Genomic DNA, 18,417 nt, shown 5'->3' on the forward strand with positions numbered 1-18,417 from the left:
AGGTGAGCAGAGGTGTCACCAGGATTGGACAAAGGGAGAAAGGGAAGCAGACAGGAGAACAGTAAGTGCCATCATTTTGAGGACAGCTGGAGGCGAAGAGGAAGGAATGAGGGCAAAAGAGACAAGAGTCAAAGAAAGAGAGGGCCTGTATGATGCACAAGGGACTCATAGGAAGTTAGAATCAATGGGATTGTAAGCAACAGGGAGGAGCTCACAGTGGGGAAGCGTGCGTCCCTCCAAGAAGATTAAGGTAAAGAGAAGTTAGGAGGTTGCTTGGAATTCTAAGTGTTTATTATTAGTAGTATTTGTAGCAGTAGTAGTATTTTAATTTAAAAAAGTGCTTTTCATCAATTCATTTATGAAATCTATAGCTCTGAAATTCACATCACAGGGGTGCCAAAGGAGAAGCCGAGGGAGCGATCCATGATTTCCAGTACCTCCTCAGCGCATTGCAAAAGGATGCTTCAGAACATGGGGTGACACTGCCCTCAAACAGCAGAGGCAATCTTAATGGCATCAGCCTGGTGACAGAAAGGGGCTGTGTGGTTATCAGACAGTTTAGCACATGGCTGATTTCATGGTGGAAAAAAGTGAACTGATTGGAAAACAAACAAATAAAAAAACCGTTAGATTGTTGGAGTCATTCAGACAGTCTCAGGGACTATAACTCAATTGGAACAAATGAGGAATAATAAAGTTTGCATCTCTGCGTCAACACAGAAGCAGCCAGCTGAAAAGTAAAATAAATACATAAATAAAAAGGAAATGACATGTTGGAAAATCAACTATTTATGTGATACAGTTCTATGCAAGTATGTCTGATACCTGTTTTTCGCTGAATTACAGAATGAACCAATTGTTGAAAGCGTTGTGTAGATGTGGCCCAAACCGAATGTACGCAAGGCCGCTTTTGCTTCCTTACCCACAATCTAGGAAATAGACTGCACCCAGAAATAGTTGTTCTTGTTCTTGGGAGGGTGGGGGTAAGCAGACTGGGGCAGGGTGGTGGGGTCAGGGGTGGGAGCTTACTGGATGGAGTAGGATGTTATGATGGCGTAGTTGTAATGGAGATTTAACTTACTGATGACAGTAGGGACTCACGAGAGTTTTTAATTACACCTAGATAGTGTAGTTCAAGCAGCAACCAGGTGACTAACGGGGGTTGGGTTATGACTTCATAATCCACACAGCTAGCCTTCCGCCTTATGCATGCTAACCGGCAGACATTAGATTTTCTCACTCGATAACCTCTTTTTATAATCAGAGTAGACCACTTTATTAAAACAGCTAAGCACAGCCATGGTAGAGCCCTCAGTGTTTAAAGAACACAGACGTAAACAGAGAGCAAGATTTCGAAGAATCAAACACTCAAATACAATTGGATGTTTTAGACGTTTGCTCCAGTTTTTATAAATAACAACACTGGGATGATGGACTGCATAGTTCCATAATGCCCTCACAGGAAATACTAACTAGAGATGAGTGTGCACACTGACTGAGTGTGCTTTGCACCCCCCCTCTACCTTTTAGTGGTAGCTGGATTCCACGGACTATCACCGGCCGACCCAAAGGCCTCCTCTTGCCTTGTAACCGATAGCTCTTGGACCACCACGCTGATGAACTCTTGGGAACAAAAGTTCTTGTACTCTTCGGAAGAGTCTGCTAGCTCTGAGCAAGGCAAAAGTTAACTGTAAGAACTGGTTTTAAATGAGTTGATCGGTGGCAAGTAGCTTGAACAATAAAACTTCTGAAGACCAGCCCATCCTGGGCAGCCTCCTGTTTCTGAATCCCGCCAATTGGCAACATCTTCGCTCTAGTCCCGCCTTTCTGAAAGTCAGCCAATCAGAACTGGCCTCACTTCCCCTGCTTTGGTTAAGCAAAACCCTGTCTTGCTGCTCTTGTTGAGGCTTCTGGCCCAGAGACGCCACACTTCTGCACATCCTCCATAAAAGCAGCTGTCTGCAGATGTAGTAATCAGCTTTTTGTTTTAGATGCTGAGAGGTGGCCTCATTCCTCAGGGCTCTCCATCTCACCAAAAAGAGAGAAATTGGGCATAACCTCATTGAGGGCTCCCTCCTGGGTACTTCACTCACACTGCTCAGAGGTCTCTTGTCAGCTGACTCCGGACTGCAATGGTCCCTTCCCAGCTGATAGCAGACTGATTTCTCCTTCTGGTTTGGCTCAGTTTCTCTATTCTCCTCACCCCGTAATGTACTACCAATTCACCCTCTAATGTAGAGCATTTTGATAAGAATCAAAAGGCATTTGGGCTGGGAGTAATGTGTAATATATATTATATGTGATATGTTATATGTAATACATGCTATATATTTTATATGTGTGTATATATGTGTATACAAACTACATATATATCTATGTGTATATATATGTATATATGTATATACATAGTAGAGAACTGCATATAGAAATGATTTTTATATTTTCATTTTATTTTTTATATATTTTTAAATGTTTATTTAGACTGAAAGAGAGAGAGAGAGAGAGAGAGAGAGAGAGAGAGAGAGAGAACCCCAAGAAGGTCCCCTGGTGTCAGCACAGAGCCCACTATGGAGCTCAGTCTCACAGACCATGAGATCATGACCTGAGCTGAAGTCAAGAGTCAGACGCTTAACCAACTGGGCCACTGAGGCACCCCAGGAATGACTTATAATCTCAATGTGACTTTGTTTCCCCGTAAATAAAATGTTGATAATTGAAACTACTTTCTTGTCCAAGGTGAAATTAAATAATATATACAAAACATCTCATTCAGTGCCTGGAGTATAAGCTAGGTTCAGTTATGATGGTCTTACGTGTTCTAGATAGCTTTGAACTCCTGGTGGTTTGGCTGGCTGTCTTTACTGCCTTTACTTTCAGAGGTGTTTTGGGTCTATGGAACAGTGAGCCTCAACGGTGGCTATATATTCAAAATGGTTGTTAAGCTAAAAGCGACAGCAACAAAACCCTCAGTGATGCAGGTTTAGTAGGATTGGAGTAGAGCCTACACATCTGTATTTAACAAATGCTGTGTGGATCGATTCTGATGTGAATCCAGGGTGAGGGAAAGATGAGTACTGCTCCAGGCTCAGAGGGAGGAATAGGATCACGTGTCTTCCCAATTGTTTGAACCACTCGGGGCAGGAACTGTGAGCTGTGGTGAAGAACACATAGCTAAGGAGACGGATTCGAGTAAATGCTCTTTTTTCTGTGCCTACAGTATAATACTTCTCCCATAGTAGGTTTAAATAATGCGGTTGGATTCTAGAAGTGAAGATCTGCTTTCTTTGGGTGAATCTCTTAGGGCTGTAAATACTGAGAACTGCACTTCCTCTAGATACCTAGCCTTGACCGCTCTTCTGAGAGTCAGATCTGTGGGGCCTCTACCCATGGACATGTTGCAGTCTCAACTCAACTCCATAATAGGCCATCAGACCGCTTGGTTTTGAATCTGACTCTGTGCTTGACCAACTGTATGTCTTCAGTTTTTTCCTATCTCGTCGCATTAGTGTGGCATGAGATTAATATTTGGAAATACTTTGGAAATAAGTGACTGGTGAGGAGGTATGTATCAATTAGATGTGATCATTGTTATACTTACGATCTACTTTATTAATCTTTTTGCCCAAACCACTGTCCTCAGTTGCTCCTTGTCTGGTGAATGGAAACACTGTCCTGATGGCCCAACTGAAGCATCTGGGAGTCCTCTTTGACTTCTTCCTCCAATCTCATCTTCCATGTCTAATGTGCCTTCTAAAAGTTTTAAAAGTGACCACATTGTTCCTTACCATCACTCAGCGTAGGTTACGTGTGACCCTTCCCTGGACTCCTACAATAATTTCCTCTTAGGTGCCCTGTCTTTAGTTTCAGTCCACCCAAAGGTCAGCTTTTGAAGTTGCAGAGAGAATTATGTCATTGTCCTGCTTAAAACCACTTAGTGAGTTCTATTTGTTCTTCATCTACTGTCTTTACACATTGAATACAATCTTATTTCTTTGGCCCTTGTTCGCTTCTGCAAGTTCAACTTATTGACACTGTCCTTGCTTCATTAATTTGGACCTACCTTCAGTTCCTCAGCTGTGACAGGTGTCTCTGAGCATTGTTCAGTGATAGATGTTCCATCCGGAACACTCTCACCGTAAATGCAAAAATGAAAGTATATGAGATGCAGGAGGCTTGGAACCCAAAGGAGATGATGATTATCATAAGACACCCCCCCCCCCACCGGCTTGTTCTAAAGCCTCACATTCTACGATAAAAATACTTAATTCCTAGGGTGGTGAAGAGGATGCTAATGATTGGTGGTCTTGATCCACCCTTTAATTTCATCAATAGGCTGCAGCTGCTGATCAGATAGAAACTCCTGTTCTGGTACCCATGGCAGTTATTGTGAAAACCCCACGCAATACCTTCCTGCCTCTTATTTGGATCCCATTTCCACTCACCATTTTACCTCTATAAAGCCTTCTTTGATTCTTGCTTTTGGTTCCTGGATTTGACACTTGTTTTTTTTAACCCCTTTATTTAAACCTCAGCTTTTCACAGTGGACTTTGATCTGATTGTTCTTGGCAACTGGAGTTGTATCCAGTAAGAATTCTCTATTCCAGCTCATAAAATCCAATCCAGAGCCAAACCCTGGCAAATGGGACAGGACTTGCTTTTAGCTCCTCTTGGAGTTAGAAAAGTAAAACATTAGTCGTTGGACTCGCAGACGATTTTTCCAGAAAATAATCTGTAATCAACAGGCTCAAAGTTGAACTACTTTTCTTAACAGCAAATTAAAGAAAAGTCTAGGTTATAAAAAGTGTTTCTCTCTCTCTCTCTCTCTCTCTCTCTCTCTGTGTGTGTGTGTGTATGTGTGTGTATGTGTGTAAACATCTAAATGAGAAGAACAAGAAATATAAACCTAATTGTAGCACTAATAATGAAGGAAATCTTGCCAGACAAATTTCAAATTCATTATTGGCTTTAATTAGCAAATGAGAGGACAAGTCAGATACAGTAACTGTCCCTGGTCTTGACTTTATTAACACATTGCACAGAGCATTTCACAAAATGATAGCCTATCAGGGCATTTATATCAGCTTGGAGGTGAGCAGTTGTAGCAGCCCAAAGCTGACTGGTTGCATAAAAAGAGAAGGTAGTAGAAATGACAGCATTTTGGAAAGACGGCGACATGGACCCTGTCTTATTCAGCATCTTTCCTAATGATGTGGAAGGGGAAGCACATAGTGTATTAATTAAATTTGACGAGGATGCTGATTTGGTTAGCAGAGTGAACCTGGAGAGTTTAGGAACATGGTAAGAAAATAAGAAGAAAAAAGTATGGTTTGAAAAAATGCAAATAGTGCATTCGGGGAGAAATAAGCAATTCGAAAAATATTTAGGATCCCCAAACAAGAAGTGGGGCACATTTGGGGATATAGAGTTAGAAAGGCCATACTTGTTTTCTTTCCCTAAGGAAGGCATGGAACATCACTTGGTATGCATCCCCTAAGGCTAAATAAACACTGCACCACTTGATAAAGCTTCAGCACAAGTATTTCCTTACTGAGATTAAGATATCTTGGAGTTGATGATTTCTGTATATTTCACTGAAATGTTCTTTGTATTAGCTATAGCTCACTCTCATTGTAGTTCTTAACACATCACGTGCCAATCTTCTGTATCATTGCTTCCTCGTATGTTAAGGACAAGGGACATGTCTTTAGGGTCAAAAATCTTCCTTCATTGACCCCCTTCATCTCTAGTCAGCCTATGGTTTTCCATCAGGGTTTAGAGGTGCCTTTCAAGAGGGACTAATTTCTACCTTCTCAAGGACATTAAAAGAAGTTTCTAAAATGATCAACACCTTACTTGCATTCCACTTAATGGTGTTCAGCTTCCTGGTTTTTCATAATCACCCTTCAAAGACTGTCCATACTGGGAATGTCATAATGAACTTGGATTTGTTCTTTACTTTGGCGTGCCATTTTGCAAACATGAAATGTATCTCTTGGTCTCCTCTCTTCTGCAAACCCCTGGATCAATTTTTGTCCCTTATGTAGCCTCTTGGCTATCTTACATGTGTACTGATGTCAAAAACGGTTTAATTAGAATATTAATTTTGTGTTTTTCCAGTTACATGATCATGGACCTTAAGGGATGCAGGGTTCTCCAACCTGCTGACCAATTTCTCCTCAAGGTGAATGTAAGAGTGTGGCCCATAGGGTAAAGTGACTTCTCCCAAGAAGTCCAGAGTGCCCGTTGCTCATGCTTTCTGGCTATGAAGGTGATGATATACAGTAAATAACTCACTGCTATGAGCTCTTTTCCATAAGGGCCTGTAGGCCATTATCAGATGGCTGCCGGTAAGGCCATTCTTCTCTCCTTATAACTCTGGATGGACTTTTATCTCCCTCTGCCCCACAGAGGAGTTTTGAGAACAGGTATGAAGCGGCCTCAAGCCTGTGGGCAATGCCATGATTTCCCAGTTTCTTCATCTGCCTAATGGGTATAATAACTCTCACCATATAAAATTGTTATGAGAATTGGATAAAACAATTAATGAAAGCCCCTTAGTGCAAATGCCCCCCCCCCATTAAGTGCTATAAGAATGTCATTGGCTGTTGCTTTATTGAGCTCATTTATAAGAGGTGAATAAAATAAACAATATCTTCTTGTCTATGTGATTCCAACTTGATAGATTTTCAGCGAGGATTTAATGACCATGGAGGCATAAAACACTTGGAAAGGGGGAGTCATGTTGCAGAAATCTGATGTGGTCCACTATTTTTGCTGGGTTAAGGTGATTTAGTTATAGACTTGGAGTTCACTCTCTTAGTTTAATTTTAAAGAAGAATATTTCCTGGACTACAGAAGGAAGTAAGAATAAATCTAGTTGTATTTTGCCAACCCTTTAAACCTTTAGCATTTGCATTAAGGTTGGCCATCAGAATGATCCTTCTATCCTCTAGGACTGGGTTTGGCAACTTTTCCTGGAAAGGGCCAAGTTGGTCAAGAGGATAGGTTTGCAGGTCACCTGGTCTCTGCATCTGCTACTCCACTTCACCATCATAATACAAAAATCTGCTACTCATCTCTGCTTAACTCTGCTATCATAATGCAAAAGTTGTCATAGATAACATGCAGACAAATGAGTGTGTCCCAATAAAACTTTACTTACAAAGGGGCTGGATTTGTCCTGTGGGCTGGATGAGGATACCAGTTCCAGGATAATACTGATACAATGATATTCTACAATATTAAAATGCTTTTTGGGGCACCTGGGCAGCTCAGTCAGTTAAGCATCTGACTCTTGATTTCAGTTCAGGTCATGATCTCATGGTTTATAGGATCAAGCTTTGCGTCAGGCTCTGTGCCGACAGCACAGGGCCTGGTTGGGATTCTGTCTCTATGCCCGTCCCCCGTATGTGCATGTGCTCTCTCTCTCTCACTCTCTTTCTCAAGATAAGTAAATAAGTATTTTAAAAACGCTTTTGAAGAAATTGAGGAAGTTATGGATTCCACCCCATGACCCTACCTCTTGATGCTAGGGATGAAAGCACTCTGAAAAGAATTGGTTGGCAAACCATCTAAATTATTTCAGTAGTGCAGATAAATGGGCTAACTAAAGAAACTCAACTACAAAGTCCCTGGTTTGAATTTGGGGTTTTTCTACTTATAGAAAATACAGTTCTGCAGATCAAACCTGGGGTCTAGCTTGGAATGGGCAGACCATCTACATCAGCTTGTCCTTCGAGACATCTTCCTTTTTTCCCAAAAGAGCACACTTCAAGAAATTTGAGAACATCCAGAGCAAAGCAGTGGGACTGGTGAAGTCTCTGGACATTAAGGCTTGTGGGGAGGGCTCACAATAACTGCGTTTATTCAGTATGAAAAAGAGAAAATGAAATCTTAAAATATGATGGTGGGCTATTATATACCTAAGTTTTCCAAGATTCTTCCTTTGAATTTTCTCCCTGTGTCCACCTTTTTTCTTTTCTTTTTTTTGTTTTTTCCCCTTTCCAACCCATTTCTAGAAAGGAATCTACGAAATTAATGGGATAAGGGCAGTTCAAGTGCCCATAAGAAAAGAGTTTGGTTATTTAGAAAACTCCTTAGATATTAGTGATCACAGAGTGGAAAACCATTTTGTTCTACATATGAGGAAACTGAGTCCCATAGAAGCTAAAGAACTTGTCCAAAAACACACAACTATTTGGCGACAGAGCGTCAGAACATGGGAAGGCCTCTTCCAAGGTCAGTGGTCTCGGTGCTGTATCTCAGTGACCCCCAAATCTTTTTATTAACTAGTGATTTGCAATTTTGTAGAATGTTCTCTGCATTTGATACCTTTATTGATTCTCACGTCAGTTTTGTAAAGTAGGTGGCCTTGTGTGCAAGGTCTTAACCATTATTTCACCACTGACTACCTTTAAAAGGGATTATTGAACCTTTCTGAACTTTCATATCCAGTATTGAACACAACAGTACTTACCTTGTTATAGGAAACAGAAGCGATGAGGCGAGCAAGCATACGGTATGGATCTGGGAAGTGCCATGCAAAGCACGGTTACTATGGCTGTTGTACAGAACTTTCTGAGCCTCAGGGAAATATAGAGCCCTGTCCAGGGTCAGGAGGATAGTAAATGGCGGTAGTAAACCACTGTCTGCCCTCCTTCTTTGTCCAGTGCTCTTTCCCCTGTCATTGTCATAGTACTTCCTGCCTGCAAGCTGGTCTGGGGCAGATAAGTATAAAGGGTAAGACTGAGGGTATGTGGACTGTTGCCTGGGAAATGACCCTAATTAGGGTTCCTGGTTCCTACAGATCTTTGCTTCACACTAATTCTGTTCATCTGAGTGCACACTTCTATAAATAAATAGATAAATAAATAAATAAATAAATAAATAAATAGTAAAAGAAAAAAGAAAGAAAAAAACCCCCAAATTTGGTGGAAGACACAAAAATCTTAGACAGGGCACCAAGTTAGGATGGGTCCTCACCGAGAAACCTTTAGGGAGCTTATTTGGATTTGCCAGGTACCAAGGACTAGAAAGTCTTTTGGCCAAGATGACCTAGAAATTCACGGCCCCTACGGTGGGCGACAAGGTGTGAAGTCCTCAGCAAGTCACTTTCATATCCGCGAAGGTATGGCAAAGATGCAGACAGTGTATTCAAAGGACTGTTCTGGGTGTTGGGCTGGACTTGTGGCTCCTTGGAGAGATGCCTGAGGGTTTGGAGTTAGACAGGCAGGTTATAACACCTTTGTCGTTAGCTCCGTGACATGGTACGTCAGTCTCTGGCTCTGTGTGATGAATCTGAGTACTTCACAGGATTACTGGGAGGCTCCAATGGGATGATGTGTATAGATTGCCAGATACAGTGCCATAAACGTGATTGAAACGAACATTATTGAGTACCTACTACGTGTTGGACTTTGCTTTAAGTGCTTACATGCTCAGTGAGTTGAACGTTCGTGATAACCCTGTAAGATAGGTTAACCTTTTGCCCTTTTTGCAGTTAAGGAAACAATATAAAGATGGGTAAACTGCCAACATCACACAGCTGAGGAACGTAGGAGCTAAGATTTGAACCCAGGCAGTCTGATTCCAGATCCTTGTTTTTATTTTGCTTATTTATTTATTCTAAATGTTTGTTATTTTCTTTTGAGAGACAGAGGTGAGGAGCAGAGAGAGAGAGAGACAGACAGACAGACAGACAGACAGACAGAAAGAGAATCCCAAGCAGGCTCCACGCTGTCAGCACGGAGCCTGACATGGGGCTTGATTCCACTAACTGTGAGATCCTAACCTGAGCCAAAATCAAGGGTCTGACACTTAACCAAATGAGCCACCCAGGTGCCCTTGTTTTTATTTTTAATTAAGAACTAATTCATATTCAATAAATAATCTCTTCAATGTATGCAATTTCCTAAGTTTTGACATAGGTATATACCTGTGAAAACATTACCACAATTAAGCTAATGAATGTATATCCATTGGCCCCAAAGTTTCTTTGTGATCCTTCCCACCTGCCCTTCTCCATCTGACTCCTGTCCCCCAGTTACATCTGCAGGCAGCCACCAACCTGCTTTCTGAGATTCTATGGATTCATTTGCATTTTATGGAATTTTATATAAATGGAACCCTGCAGTATGTATCCTTTTTTGTCTGGTTGCTTTCACTTAGCATAATTACTGTGAGATTCATCCATGTTGTTGTGTGTATCAGTAATCAATTATTTTTTATTCTGGGTAGTATCTCATTATATAGATACAGCCAAAATTTGTTTATACATTCACCCACTGATGGGTATTTGGAAGTTTCCAGTTTTTGGCTAGCATACATAAAGCTGCTACAAATATTAGTCTACAAATATTTACATAAATGTTTGTTTTCCTTGCTTTGAATCACAAAACCCCCATAATGCCTACCTCTGTTACTGAGATAAACTCAGTAAACCTTAGGAGAACCAAAATATGGTGGCCTAGTGTGGAATTCCTTTCTTGAAATCGTGTATTTTCCAGGAAAGAACTCCATGGTCTTGCTTCTTTTGTGGAGTAATGACAGAAGAAAAAGAACTCCTTGTATACCCCATGTTAACATGTGGAAACCTTTCTGGGATAGAGGAAAGAGTAAAAAAATAAGTGTTGGTTCCTGAAATTTCCTTTACTGGAAAGCAGAACCCAATCTACCTGTCAAAAATTCCAACCTGATGTGTTTTCAGTGCCTTTATTGGAGATGAATGACTGGGCCCAACCATATTACCTGCCAAAAGTTAATGTGAAAGCTCCAGCGACTTAGGCAGGAAATGAGATCCCCGGATGTTCCCAGAGTCGGTGAGACAATTAATCAGATTTACATCCATCGCATTTCAGAGAACTAAAATTTCATCTGCTGCTTCTAAGCATTCATTTGGGGCAAAACCACATTACTTTAAGTGAAATCCATCAGTCAAGATGTTTATAAAATACACAGTGGCAAGCAAGGATGGAAAGCCAGTAGAAGATGTCAAAGATCACAGATAATGCCAAGGCAGGAGGATGCATTAGACAGGACTGCAGACACGTAGAATAAAGAAATGGATCACTTGGGTACTTGGGTTAAAACTGCCCAGCAGAGAACACAGGGACTTGATAAGTTCCTAAACCTTAAGTGATAAACTAAAAAGTCCAGATGGCAGGAAGAGACAAGAGGTTGCTTCCCAATGCAGGAAATGAAATATTCTTGGAGATTGAAAGGAAAAAAAAAAAAAAAAAAAAAAGCAGGGGATCTTACAGCAGTTTTTTTTTTTTTTTTTGAGTTGTTCTCTCCTATAGGATTTGCAGATACTAATACAATGGGAAGTGGTGTCTAGAGGGCAGAACAGAAAATTAACTGTGGCCACAAAGCTCATATCTCATAGAAGGGGCAAGAGAACAGTGCTGCGGAGAATTTGCCTGTGAAGAGCCTGCTGTGTTGATTCCAGGATGGAGCTGAGTTGTATGGTGGCAATTCTCATTGCTTAGGGGGGACTATGGTTCCAGTGGCTTTTGAGACATGATTCGCAATATTTCTGGTTTAAAGACTTTTTCAAAATCCATAGGCAGTTGTTTCTTACTCCTGAGTTATCTCGAAGTCGGCTTCCTAAGGCACGACTCACCATTATCTATGGTTGTACTGCAGATGTCAAGTCAATTTGGGGAAGAAAATTCCGACAATTCGCAACAATAAATGAACCATGGGTAAGAGGTTTGATTTTTTAAAATATGATGGTCATTGGTGACATTGTGAGCTGAAAAAGGCCAAGATTCCCCGTACTTATCTACAGATATTAATAACAAATGGGTGTGATGGTTGCCCCCGATTGTGTCCGTGCTCGGGGCTCATCTCCTTCTAGGTGATTCTAAATATCTCTAATTCCAAAGTCTCCTTTGAGTTTAACAAACCTTTATGGAGGGCATCCTATGTGTAGGCATACCGAAATGGAAGGCACTGACACATGACCAGTGTCTGGGAGCCATTTTTCTGTGGGATATTACATGAGTGACAGCCCTGGTAGGAAGAAGAACTGGGTTCAAATGGAAAGATGCCAATGAAGGATGACTTACAGAGGAACTGTCAGGATTAAGGGTACAAATGGGGATCGTGAAGCAGCCAGAGATACAGCAGTGGGGAGCCATCAACAATCTTGTGGTTGAAGAGCAAGCAGGGAGGAAATCTTGTCACAGGAGCCCAGTGGGAGTGGGAGTCATGCTGGCCCAAACTGGAGCCGTGCAAGGGCATGGCGTTGGCCAGAGACACTATGCAATGGAAGTGGCAGGGCAGAGATAGCTAGCCCAGGCGCTCTTCCCTCCATTTTTCTTCCCCACCCTTCGGTCACTTGCTGATGCCTCCCCTTGGCCAAACCCAACCCAAAGCTGGCAGCAAGGCATTTGCAGGAATCTGCTATCTCGGGGGGGGGGGTGGAGCAGGGCAAAGAAAAAAAAAGCACAGCCCTGGAGATCTGGTGATGTAGCATAAGTCAAAAGTAACAAGCACAGTCTACCCTTTTGCCATTCAGCATTTATTCCTGCTTTTCATGAAGTAAAGAAACACTCATCCCCAAAGCAGAGGAGAGAAAAAGTCACATTAGCACCACATGGTCAGAGGATGATGTCAATTCAGTCGCACATCTACCTGGAACTTGAATTTTAATGGTAGCCTCTTCTTGGGTAGTTTATTTAAGGCAGGAGAGGGAAAGGTAGAAAAAGATCAAGTAACATAAAATATGCATAGTTGTTATAGTTACCACTACTATAGGTAGCCACAACTTTCCTCTTGTCCCACTCATTATGTCCCCTTACCCTCTGTCATCAGCCCAAGGTTCTTTGCTTATTAGAATGACCCATAACTTCATGATTGAAGGACCTAAGCCACTTACTTAGTGTATGCTGAGTTGTCATGATTTTCCACATTGGGCTTGGGAGAGCCAAGAGAGAGCCCAGTGAATCCTCTGGATTCCACGTCTAGCCCACACTGTTCCATTGTGTACATGTGTAACTCTCACTGTGTTCTTCTTGGCCTAATATGCCTGAAAGCCACCCGAATGCAAACAAGCTTAAGACGTGCCAACTGCAGGTGTCAGACTCCTGAAGCACAGAGTAGAAAATCGGAGAGAGGAGAATGGAGTATATCCAGAACAGATGATCTCAATGCTGAGATAATATTGGCTTGGACTGTGATCCTGTAATGGAGAAGTAGGCTCAGACTTGGTCTGAAAAATCAAAGGTCTTATCTGATGCAGAATTAAGTGCCAGTCTGGGCAAGGGCACAAGTCATCAGTGACTCCTGTTAAGTTGCATTCATGCTGCTGATCCCCACCTATTCAGGAAGTGTTGTTAGATTGTTATATCAGGTTTCCATTGTCTCACAAAATGTCATCATCATCATAATAGTTAACAGTTTGTTTATCAAACATCTTATAATTAATAATCATAAAGTAGGGAAGCCTGTGTGGCTCAGTTGATTAAGCGTCCGACTTCGGCTCAGGTCATGATCTCACGGTTCGTGAGTTTGAGCCCTGCATGGGCCTCTGTGCTGACAGTGAGGAGCCTATTTGGGATTGTTTCTTTCCCCCTCTCTCTCTGCCCCTGTCCCAATTGCTCTCACTCTTTCTTTCAGAATAGATAAATACACTTAAAAAATAATTCCAACGTGTATCTATCTGTATATATACTATATATATAGGCCCACTATATGTATATAGGCCCACTGTTTACCAAAGGCTTTTATATGCATCCTGTAAATTAACATTCCAAATAAATCTAAGAAGTAGATGATTGTTTACTCAACTTTTCAGGTAAGAAATTGAGACACTGAGAAATTACGTAAAGTGCCCTAAAACAGAAAGTGAATAAGAGGCAAAGAGAAGTTTCAAATCCAGACAATCTGATGCACACATCTGTTCTCTTACCCCTACTTTGTGCTACTTCCTTTAAGCTTCACTGCAACCCTGCAAGGGAATTATTATTCCCATTTTAAGGGCAATGAAACAGATGGAGAGAGGTCCCGGAACTTTCCCAAGTCACATGGTTAGTGAATAGAAGAGGCTGAGATCAGAAGCCAGACCTGCCTTACTGCAAAACCCAGGTCCTTTCTATGGCCAGAATGTTAGTTTAAACTACAGGACAGGCTAAGAGGGGAAGGACACAGAGAAGGGAGTGAACTTTGAGGCAGGAGCCCATGGCAGAGTGAGCAGTGGACATTTAGTACCAGAGGAGGTTGTGCAGCATGGTAGAACTGGGGTGAGGATGTTGGAGGATGCTGTTGAGGATGCTGGAGAGAACAGGCAAGCAGGGGGTGGGGTGGGGGGAGAGGTAGTGGGAGGTTTTGCATCCAGTTACAGATCATGCTTCATTTGCCATAAACATAACCTTTCTTGAGTTCTAAATTCAATCACAGATTTTTTTGAAAAGAAAATTAAAAAGAAAAAAAACCACAAAACGAAATCTCTTTTTAATCTATGCTTTTGCCCCCACTCGCTCTACACTTATGAAAAGAGAAATAGAGCAGTTCAGTTCCTGTTGGTACGTTACCATGGAGATGGCTTCCACATGCTCTCCAGTCATGACTCACCACTGCAGGAGTCTCCAAACTTAATTATTTATTAATAGGCTTTTACCAGGGCAGTCTCCAGAGGTGGAACATATTGTTTCCAAGGCTGGGACAGCGGAGAGAAACAGAGGCAGAAAATACCATGCAATTACAAAGAATTAATTAGCAGCTCTGTAAACGTACTGATAAACGTGCCTAGGACAACCTGCAGTGGGATTTGAGGGTACTCAGGTGTCCGGGGGGGAAACAAAAAAGAAAAATGAGCAGTAAGTCTCCAATAATTCTTTCTCTTGTAACACCAAAAGTGTCTTCCATACCACTCCTCTCATGTTGTCCAAAATGGATTAGTGAGCTGCAAATTCCAGAGGAAAAAAAATATGGAATCCACCCTAAACATATATACTTGGATGTTAAGTGTTTCAGGCTTGCACACCCCTCCTAGCACAGCAGCACCAGATGGACTTAGCTGAAGTCACTAATTCATTCATTCATTAAGAGGAGGTGCTTAGAAATGATATCAGTGATGGAGTAGGTCTTACGGGGAAACATCAGTGATGCCTAGGGTACAATTTACATGATTACACAAGGATTACTTTTTTTCCATATGTTTAGACCTAATAAACGGAAGTGGAGTGGGGAAAACACAAAAGCAGCTGATTAATTTGCTAATTACTTTATTGGGTCGTCCATTCCTTTATCCATTCAACTACAGATGTATACGTGCCCTCGTCCACGCTTACTAGAAATCAAATACTGGTTCGAATATCACACAGTGCTTGACTCAAGAGATTTGAGACACATACATAGGTCATTAAATTCATGGTAAAAGATTGTTAATTACCTTTAAGAGGTGCATTAGTGAAAGGGTGTGATAAATGGCATGATAAACCATGCCATGATGAAGCCACAGAATGAATGGTGATGCTTTGTGTCTGAGATTGAATTAGTTGCCTGCTCATATCCCTTTCATCTCTTAAGATCTCTCTGAATCTTTGTGACACAGTCAACTCATTTTGAGGTGAGGTTGTGTGAATAGGATGCCAAAATACACCTCAGTTCCATTGCTGAGTTTTCTTGTACTTAGGTGGCAGACCTGCGTGCCATGATCTGCGTGGGAAAATTTAGTCTGCCTTTTAACAACTTTCAGTTTAAACTTCCACTCCCTTTAAATTAAGATATAATTACTTGGCTGTCCTATTTCTGATGTAATTGAGTCTTGTGAACAGTTACATGCAGAGCACTCCAAAGCATTTTAAAGCTAGAAAGACCTTAGAAGTCACAAAACGAATAAGAGTCACTGTCTTTTGACTGTTTATTACATGTCAGCTACTTTGCAGATATTATTTTTAATCCTTAACACACTACAAGCTATGTATGATCAGTCAGAGTTTTCTGTCAACGAGGAATTGAGAAAATGCTAGCTAACAGATCCAATTATCCCAGAGCTGGTCAGGAAACCTGGAAAGAAACCCAGTGGTGTCTAAACCCAGAGTTAGCATTTATTTGACTGGACTCTGTGATCCATTCTAGCCTCAATACTCTTGCTGCACAGACAGGAAAAGGAAGATTCAGAAATATGAGAAAAACCCATATTCACTCCTGATCAAAAGGTCTTAATGAACTAGGAAGAATTTGATCAAGAACATTATATAAAATTAATAGCCAACATCATCATTAACAGTGAGCCTTTAAAATAATTCTCATTGAAGTCAGTAATGGTACAAGGATTCATGCAATCATTACTATTATTTAACATTGATCTGAAGTTTTAGTGATGGAAACGGGGGAGAGTTACAGAGAGTTACAAGAAATAGTAGAATGAGAAAAAGTTAATAATTAATCTCTTGATAAAATTGAATGAAACAATTAAACATTCTAATAAAACAAACGTTACAATTTGGGACACTGGCTGCTTTCAAACTATTTATTAAGAGCAGGGGAGCCAGAATAACCAACAGAATCTTGAAAAACAAAAACAAAAACAAAAACAAAACAAAGTTAGAGCCCTCAAACTTCCCGATCTCAAAACTTGTTACAGCTTCAGTAATCAAAACAATGTGGTATTGCCCTAAGAATAGATGTATAAATCAAAAGAATAGAATTCAGAGTCTAGAAATAAACTCTTATATGTATAGTCAAATGACTTTTGACAAGGTGTCAGGGCAGTTCAGTGGGGGGGAAAGAATAGTTTTTGCAACAAATGATGTTAGGATAACTGGATATTCAGATGTGTGAAAATAAGCTGGGCCCCTTCCTTATACCACCCACACAAATTAACTCAAAATTGGATCATGGACGTGAAAGTAAGCGCTCAGACTATAAAACTCCTCGGAGAAAAAAATAGAAGTGAATCTCCCTGACCTTGGATTATGCAAATCCTACTTACATAGGACGCCAAGACACAAGGAACAGAGGAAGAAACAGATAATTTGGACTTAATAAAGATTAAAAATGTATGCTGCCAAGAATACCCTCAAGAAAATAAAAAAAATAAACAACCCACATAATGAGAGAAAATATTTGCAAAGTCATATGTCTAGTGAGAGAGTGATATCTACAATATGTAAAGAACTCTTACAATTCAATAATAGAAAAGGACGATAAGAGCACAAAGGATTTTGAATAGACATTTCTTTAAAGAAGATAATCAAGTGGTCAAAAAGCACATGTGAAGATGCTCGATATAAGTAACCTTTAGGGAAATGCATATCAAAACTCCAATGTGATATCACTTGAACTCCACTGAGATGGCTATAACCAAAAAGATAGACGGTAACTCGTGTTCACAAGGATGTGGAGAAACTGTAACCTTTATACATAGCTGATAGGAATGTAAAATGGTACAGCCACTTTGAAAAACAGTTTGGGGGTGCCTGGGTGGCTCAGTCGGTTAAGCGTCTGACTTCGGCTCAGGTCATGGTTTTGCGGTCCGTGAGTTTGAGCCCCGCATCAGGCTCTGCGCTGACAGCTCAGCGCTTGGAGCCTGCTTCCGATTCTGTGTCTCTCTCTTTCTCTGCCCCTCCCCAACTCATACTGTGTCTCTCAAAAATAAACAGACGTTAAAAAAAGTTTTTTTAAGTAATTAAAAAAAATAGTTTGGCGGTTTCTCAAAAAGTGAAGCAGAGTTACCATATGATCCACAATTCCAAAACTCCTAGGTAGGTACCCAAGAGAATTGAAGACATGTCTAAATAAACTTGCCTGTGAAGGTTCTTAGTAGCATTGTTTGTGATAGTCAAAAAGTGAAAATACTCCAGATGTCCATTAACTGGATGGATTGATAAATCACTGTGGTCCATTCACAGAAATGGACCATTCCAGAGGAAAAAAAATATGGAAAAAAAAAAGTGGAATATTGGTAGGTAACGACAAAGCAATATTGAAGTGCTGATGGGTGAGAACATGGGTGGATGTTGAAGACCTTACATAAGTGAAAGAAGCCAGGGACAAAAGACCATGTGTTGTTTATTCCATTTATATGAAATGTCTTTAGGAGGAGGCAAGTCTACAGAGACAGAAAGTAGATTTCTAGTTTTCAGGAGGGGTAATGGGGAGTGGCTGCTAGTGGTTATGAGTTTTTGGGATGATGAAAATGTTCCAAACTTAGGTAAGTTTTGATAGTGGCACAATTCTGTAAATACACTAAAATCATTGATTTCTGTACTTTATATAGATAACTTTTACTATATATAAATTATGTTTCAATGAAGATTTTTTAAAGCAACAGCTTGTGTGTGTATTTATATATATGTGACAATATGAAGACATAACAAAATGTCCCATTAAAAGTGGAACACAGGGGCGCCTGGGTGGCGCAGTTGGTTAAGCGTCCGACTTCAGCCAGGTCACGATCTCATGGTCCG

The sequence above is a fragment of the Herpailurus yagouaroundi genome, unplaced genomic scaffold (assembly GCF_014898765.1).
Source record: "Herpailurus yagouaroundi ecotype Mexico unplaced genomic scaffold, PumYag 185, whole genome shotgun sequence".
Classification (NCBI taxonomy): Eukaryota; Metazoa; Chordata; class Mammalia; order Carnivora; family Felidae; genus Herpailurus; species Herpailurus yagouaroundi.